The following is an 8,330-nucleotide window of genomic DNA, read 5'->3' as shown; positions in this document are numbered from 1 at the left end:
TTGAAATTGAGACCTTAAGAGGTTTGAAAGTTGAAATTGAGACCCATGTGAGGTCTTAAAGTTGAAATTGGGACCCTTAAGAGATTTGAAAGTTGAAATTGAGACCCATGTGAAGTCTTAAAGTTAAAATTGGGACCCTTAAGAGATTTGAAAGTTGAAATTGAGACCCATGTGAAGTCTTAAAGTTGAAATTGAGACCCATGTGAGGTCTTAAAGTTGAAATTTAGACCCTTAAGAGTTGTGAAAGTTAAAATTGAGACCCATGTGAGGTCTTAAAGTTAAAATTGAGACCCATGTGAAGTCTTAAAGTTGAAATTGGGACCTTAAGAGATTTGAAAGTTGAAATTGAGACCCATGTGAAGTCTTAAAGTTGAAATTGGGACCCTTAAGAGGTTTGAAAGTTAAAGTTGAGACCCATGTGAGGTCTTAAAGTTGAAATTGGGACCCTTAAGAGTTTTGAAAGTTGAAATTTAGACCCTTAAGAGTTGTGAAAGTTGTTTTTGAAACTTTAAACTTGATATTTAACTCTTCAGCTGAAAAAACTGCTCGTCATCTCCAGATTCCTCTCTTATCAAACACCTCTCAAATAAACTTTTAATCAACTCACAATACCTACTTGTCAATTTATCAGCTCCGACATTCATTTTGATATCAATTGCATGATCAATTTCCTGTTCATCACACGAAAACACCTCACTCAACTATAGCTTTAGATTAAAAGGCGTGGAGAGACGATTCTCCGAAATTGACATTGCTCAACAACTTATTTATCAATGATAAGACGAGCGATAGATAAATCAGAGACATGTTGAGAGTACATTCGAAGAAAAAATCACTTTTCAGTAATGACGAAACTATTGAAGCCATCTTTGAAAGACGTTCTGCTCTTATCAACTGCTTCGCTGTAATAAACAAAATTTACATGCGAAAGGAAATTGTGCTCTATTGTTCTTTTTTGAAAATTGAATTAAAAAAAAGGTGACTGATAAAGAATAAGAACAAGAAGAACAATATGACATTCTGTGCGTGTGATTAAAGTACAAAAAAATTAAAATTTTGCTGCTAATTAAACTTACATGACACTACTTATCATAATTTATGTATTTGGTTTGTGGGAAACGAATTGATAAAAAAATGGAAAGACACAAAGTAGTAAAGGATGTTATTATATTGAACTCAATTTACATACATTTAACGTTTTTTTTGTACATGTGACATCGGAAGAAGGGGGTCATATTATTATTAAACGTTGTTTTTTATGGTTTTCTTTATCGTCAGCAATTCTCTCCCAGACAGTTCGTCAGAATATTTCTCAAAAAAATATAAAAAAAAACTACAAGGTGTGCGAAAAAAAACACAAAATTTTTATATAATTTTATTATTAAAAAAAAGGAGAAGAAGAAAAAAACTGCCGACCCTCGTTTTCTGTCCAAAGCATCAATTTATCTGATACACAATTAAATTTTTGAACAGACATTTTTTTTCTTCTTCTGCTTCTTCTTAGAGGAGAATGTTCCTCCTTGTGTCTCAGAATGAAGAAAAAAATGCGTTATGCCTGTCGTTGGCGTCGCGCATCGGTAACTCCATGTTGCTTGATGATAAAATGTTACGAGCTTAATTTAAAAACGTTTCTTCATTTAGTCGTTTTTTTCTTCTTTTTCTCCGCTCTCCATATATATGAGTCTATCAAGGTAGATTATATTCACATTATGTCCCTTTGTTTCTCCGGCAAAACTTTCCGAGGTCTTCACACATGAGTTGGCGGGTGGATGTTGAGTATTTTTTTATCCATATATACAAATGAGGACACCTGAAAAGAGTTTTGTTAGAGCGTTTCGAATTGAAATCAGTTTGAAAATAATTTTTTGAATGAAGTTTGTCAAGTTTTTTGACATTAGTGGTTTTCGAAAATTCTTTCGAAATTAGAAAATTTTTAATTTCGAAAAAAAATTTTAACAAAAAGGAGATTTAAATTTTTGCTAAAACCAAATTTTTGTTAAAAATTATTTTTAATCCAATAATTTAAACTTCGAAATTCGAAAATCAAATTTTGGAAAATTTGATTTTCGAATTTCGAAGTTTTACTATTGAAACATAACTTTTCTAATGCAAAAATTTGATTTTAACAAGAGTTCAATTTCGAAAATTTTAATTTCGAAAAATTTATAATATCGAAAATTTTTCAATTTCGAAAAATTTTCAATTTCGAAAAAAAATTAATTTCGAAAAAATAAATTGTAGTTAAAAATTCTTGTCAAAAGCAAATTTTTCAGTAAAAATATTTTTTGTATGAAAATTTCAACTTCTAAAATCAAATTTTCGAAACTAAATTAAAATTTTCGTAGATTTGATTTTCGAATTTCGATGTAAAATTTTTGAACTAATTTTTTTTAATGAAAACTTTTGATTTTGACAAGAGCTCAACTTTACATTTTCGATATTCACAAATTTTTAATTTCGAAAAATTTTCGAAAATCAAAAATTTGCTTGTTTCAATTCTTTTGACGTGCAACTTTAACTTATCAAATTGTATTTTTTTTTTCAGAAACAGAAATTGGGCCACCGATTCGCTCGAATCAACAAATTTTTTGGCATTCGATTTTGTGAGTCCATAAATATTTACATTTCTGAATGATAAATATTTTATTTCTTGCACGACGCGCGACAAATTCGTACAAAAAGCGATAAGCGAACGTTTGCCCTCAATTTGCGTATTTTCATAAGGAACGTTCGCTGTTCGTCGTCAACTATGTTCGTCTCATAAAAAGTCATAAAATTTTCACTTTGCATGATGTTCGTTGTAGTAGTAGTATCCGCAAAAAGTGGCGATATTGCAACGAAGACGACGTAACGACATTTCTTCGATCTTGGACAGTGCTTATTATTTACATGGTATAGTGATTTTTTTTTTGCAGTTTGCTCATTGGTATTCGAGCTCCAGCTTCATCGACATCACATAATGGAAGTTCGTTTACCTTTGTCTCCTCCTCCCAGTTCTTCTTCTTCTGCTGCTCGTGGTTTTGATCAAAGAAGTTGCTTCGCGAGAAATGGACGAAGATCACGATTTATATAATTTTTGTACGTTTCAATTGATCAATGAGTGAGTTACTTACCATTTTTTTTTATGAACGAACACGAACAAAATTGTTGTGTATTGATTGAATAATGGATGATTATTATGCACACACCATCACATCGGAGAACAACATCAGCATAAAATGCGAAAGAAAGAAAGAGTATGGTAACCAATATACTGTTGTTGTACTTATTTTCAATTAAGTGGGATGTGATTTACTGTAAAAAAGAAACAATTTTATGTCTTTGCCAGCGAAATGAAATGACAGAGAGAAATGGAGATTTAACCGTTACACACAAGCCATCAATTTCACCTCAATTGATTACCATTTATGATATTCAACGGAACGAATTCGCTCCCGAGCTTACAAATTATAGACTTTGCATCGATCACAACTGTATTTGATACGAAAAATCAATCAAGCAGACTTTTGTTTTTTTTTTGCTGCATGAGAAATGATAAAAAGTGCATTCATCAACAATTAGCAAGAAAAATGAAACCGTTTTCTTCACAATTTGTCGTGATTTTGTATCAATAAGTGATATTTTTAATAATAAATGAGGTAATTGAACACCGATAACATACTTGGGAAAGCATTCACCTCAACAATTTATCAAGATTTTCGATGATTTTTTCGTGAAAAAGGTTCGTATTACAACTTTTTTGATCAAATTCTGCAATAAATTGCTTGCATAAAGGTTTGAATCTTTCATCATCATCATAAAATACTTGCTAATAATTATCAATGCGCATCGTAAGCATAATTTTAGTGCTTTTTAAATATTCAATACCAGAAATTTATGGAGAAATTATGGGATCGATCATAGATGATCAGAAGGTGAGTTTTGTTTTGATATTAATAACAAAAATTTAATTTTTAGGTTAAACTTTCATTAAGAAGCTTAATTTGAGACAACTGAAGCAAACTGAACCTCATAAGAATGTCTACTGATATAGAAGGACTTGCATAGTAGTAAAAGAATCAACTTTGACCTTGAGTTGACCTTGTAGATCACATTTATTTTGGAAAATCTCAAAAATCAACTTTTTCCTTTACTAAAAGCCTAAAATTGATTCTTTAAAGGAAATTTTTTGTCACTGGAATAATTATTTTTAATTTTTTAACAACCAATTAGAGAAAAATCCAATTTTCGCTTTGATCCTTCAGAAATTTCTTCGATTAAGTATGAACAACGCCCTCTTATTAAACAAATTATTCAAATCAAAGGTGTAACTGCAACTGATATTTTTAGAGATTCGCGCTCATAAAATGCAGCATGGTCGCTTCAGTGCGTTTTCATTCCATCTACATACCATGCCATAAGTTACCTCTAAACCAAAATCATGAGTTGCATTTGAAATTGAAAGTGTATCATTAAACCTACTGATTTGTAATATTTGTTTTTTTTTGCTGCTTTTTTTTGCACGTTGTACATTCGTTTGGAATGAAAAAAAAATTTCTCCTGATTACGTAAATAAGTGATAAATATTTGCTGCGCTCATTCATGAGAAAAGATTCCGGCTACTTAAATACTTAATGTTTTTTTTAACAGATAAGCTTACACGTGTGATGATTTTTTTTCTGTGCAAAAAATCATAAAAAATTAATATGAGCGATCCAATGACAGAAAAATGATCAAATTTCATTGAAAGATAAAGTGATGAGCTCATAAAACTCTTAATTGCGCGCAATTTGCACAACCTCAAAGATAATCGTGAGAGTTAGTCACATTTCGAGATAACTTTATTTTTTTTGCGACTATAGAGATTCTCATTTTTTTTACTCGCAATTTTTTTTTAGAGATAGTATTTATCTATTTCCGTGTATGTATCTTATTTCGCTGACACTTAATTTTGGTCAGAATCTTGAAACTTGTCTGAGAAACTTCTAACGTCACACAACGAAAAAATGTTAGTAGAAACGTGTCATATTCAAATTTTTCGTGTTTTTTTGTAGAAATCATAAAATAATTTAATCTCGTCTTCATCGCGACAATAACAATAAAAAATGTGCTACTGTTTTACTTCTACCTGACTTTTTGTATCAAAAATGTATTTTTTTTTTGATGATGATACAAATATATATTTCATTATTCAGCTCGTTGTTACAAGACGAGAGTTGATATCATACATGAAATTGGCTCATGAATGTGATATATTTGACTATACATAATTTATGGCTTTCATGGCATGGCGAGGAAAATTAAAATTCCAACCGCGAACTAAATCTTCGTTTTTTAAACACACATATGAGTTGGAAAAGAAATGAAATGTAAATGAGAGAGCTTCTGTTTTGTTCGTCGTTGTCGTGATTGGCAAGTCTTTACTTTCTCAGAAATGTACAGTTTAACATGAAATTCCTGCGATCCCAAAAAAAGTGTACTTAACGGTCATTTTAATGCAAAAGAAAACTTGTTGCGCGATGATTTATCTGCTTCTAAAGTTCTAAATACCGAAAAAAAAAATTAGGGCAGATCCTTTCCATTTAAATTTTGAATATTGATACAAACATTGGCTTACAAGAACAAGAAGAATGCCGCGTAATTTCTTAACTGAATATATAGAGTACTTTTTAGGTATGGTCAGTCTCTGGTAATTTTACACAACAATAGGTTCTGATGGTTTTCGGACCTTTTTCGAGTCCCATATTTCCTTTTTTTTATTGAATGAAAAGAAAAAAGGTTTGTATCAAAGAAATATGTAAATTAATAACAAACCTTTTTTCCATTTCATTCAAAAAAAAAAAAGTTTTATAAGATGCATCTTCAACAAGAGATGGATGAGGAAAAACAATAGACAAGAATTTATTAACCGTTACTGTTGTCGATGCGATTTGACCATCGTAAGGACCATTGAGTCTGTTTTACACGATAATAAAAGGAATGAAATATATGTAAATTGATCTTTGCACTAAATTAGTCGGACGATCCCCTTCCACGAGATCTAGATCTCCGGAATAAATAACAGAAATTAGCAGAGAGGATAACCCTTTGACCTTTAGGGTCTGTAACAAAAATATTTTTAATTTTATGTACCTGTCCCTATCCTGTTGAATTGCATCACATTATGCGAGAAAGGGTCATTGCACGTAGGTATAGCAGAGCTAATGTACCGCGTTACTGACCATGGGTCAGTTATCCGCTTTTTATTTAAGTACAGTTAAATAAATATCTTTATAATAATACCTTTGACCATCTCTCCCTCCTTTTATTAACTATTTAATACAACGACAGACGTCCTTATACTTCTGTTCTTCTTCTTCGTTTTTTTTTAATTTCAAAATTAATATAAGAAACTTTGTATTCCTTCCGGTCCCTATGTTGTCCTGCACTATTGTAGGTCCTAGTATCCCTTCTTTAGAATGTTTGTACACGCACAGAAAACGCGCATAAATTTTATACTTTGATCTACATAATTGAACTTCTTCTTCTGTAGAGTAGATATCTCTCGCTAAACTAAATAAAGGTACAAATGTTTGTCCTGTCCGTATACAAAGGGTAAGTAGTTTGCACACACGGCAAACTTTTGTACCTGAACTCTGCTGAACGTCGTCGTCGTCGTTTTATTTACAAGACAATATTCGTAGAAAGAAGCAGCGACATGGATAGAGAGAGTGAGTGAGTGAAGAATGAGCATATGTTGTTGTTTTCCTACGACGATGAATACTTGACGTCATTTGTTGTACCAACGATGTGTTTTTTTAGCGCGCGATGATATATTTTTTATAAGAAGCCTTTGTTCACGTTAAGAAAAACACGAAATAAAAAACAAAACTTACCTATTTTGTCTCGTTTGTCCATCCTGGGGTCTGCTTGGAGCTGAAAATGGATAAAAAATAATTAAGAAAATAAACGAATTAACACACCATCATAAACTTACCGTTTATTGACTCCTCAATTATGAAATAGTAAGTCGTACTTGTAAATTCATAATTCCATAACTGCAGCTTTTTTAAACAAAACAAAAAATGAAAGTGAAATAGTTAAGTTTGTGCATTATTAAAAGGTATAAAACTCATGCTAGCATGCAATCTCTCATCTGCAATCATATTATTATTATATTATTGTTGTTAAATGATTCGAGCTTCGTGTTAAAAGCATTTTTCTCGCGCGCAAGTATCTGCATAACATGCACACAAAGAGTAGTTTAGAAAACAAAACTGCAAATCTTTTAGTGTTAATAGGAGGAACAAAAATGAGGAAACTTACCTTAGATAAATGGATGGATGGATGGTTGAGTTACTTACTTCTCTCGCGAGCCGCGTGCGATGCATTTATTCAAATGGGGCGTTAGAGGTAGGTAAACTTGCAAATTGTTTGTTTTATTGTTGTTTAGCTGCGTTTTGAATTATCATTAAAACAAATTATTACATTATTAAATGATTGTTGCACCCTCGATCTCGCTAAACGCACGAGTGAATGAACTTAGATGTTTACTTAAAAAAAAAAAAACCAAAAGTTTCATCACATCATCAACCTGTGCCCATCTCTCGGTATTTTTTTTTCTACGAGACACAGAAACAAACATATCGATTCTGTTATTTTGTTGTTGTTTTCGGGAATTATACGAACTCAGGTGCAATCATTGTATTTTTCAGATACTTTTGATGCGCATCTGCCGAATGGATGGGTCGTTATAACATTTTTTTTCTTCCTCTGTTATTCAAGTCTAGATACGCACGCGCTTATTTACTTCGTTTTCTTATGCCTTCATATGTGGCAGAAGAAAAAGTGTCTAGATTCACCTTACGCTGTTTCGAATTCAGGTTCAGCAGAAAAACGTACGGTTAATAATCATCATGATACGATATATAAGAGCAGATGCTCTTGACCAGTGCTGCTGCTGGAGCAGATGATAAATTTATCTGTATACTTAACTCCAACCTTGATACAATTTCTTTAATTCGTCTCTCTCTCTCTGCATATCCTATTAGAGGTATGTGTATTGATCGCAAGAAGACGACAAGAAGAAGAAATACAACAAAAACAGTGCAGTCAATAAACGATCGGACAGTGAGCACGAGCGCAAATAAATTATTCAATATGTTTACAATATTTTTGTTGTTGTTATTTTTGTTACTCTTGTTTTAATACATATGAAACTTCCTTGAGGGAAAATTAATAATATATAACAAAAATTCACTATGTGGTAGTTTTTTTTTTGGTTTACACGTGAGTGAGTGGTTTGTTTGATGATGAACACTTGTTCAGGCGGATAATGTATGTAACTTTCTTTGTTCGATCTGAACAACTGC

Source organism: Culicoides brevitarsis, chromosome 3 (genome assembly GCF_036172545.1).
Source record: "Culicoides brevitarsis isolate CSIRO-B50_1 chromosome 3, AGI_CSIRO_Cbre_v1, whole genome shotgun sequence".
In the NCBI taxonomy this organism is placed as follows: Eukaryota; Metazoa; Arthropoda; class Insecta; order Diptera; family Ceratopogonidae; genus Culicoides; species Culicoides brevitarsis.
This window is presented reverse-complemented; position numbering follows the sequence as displayed.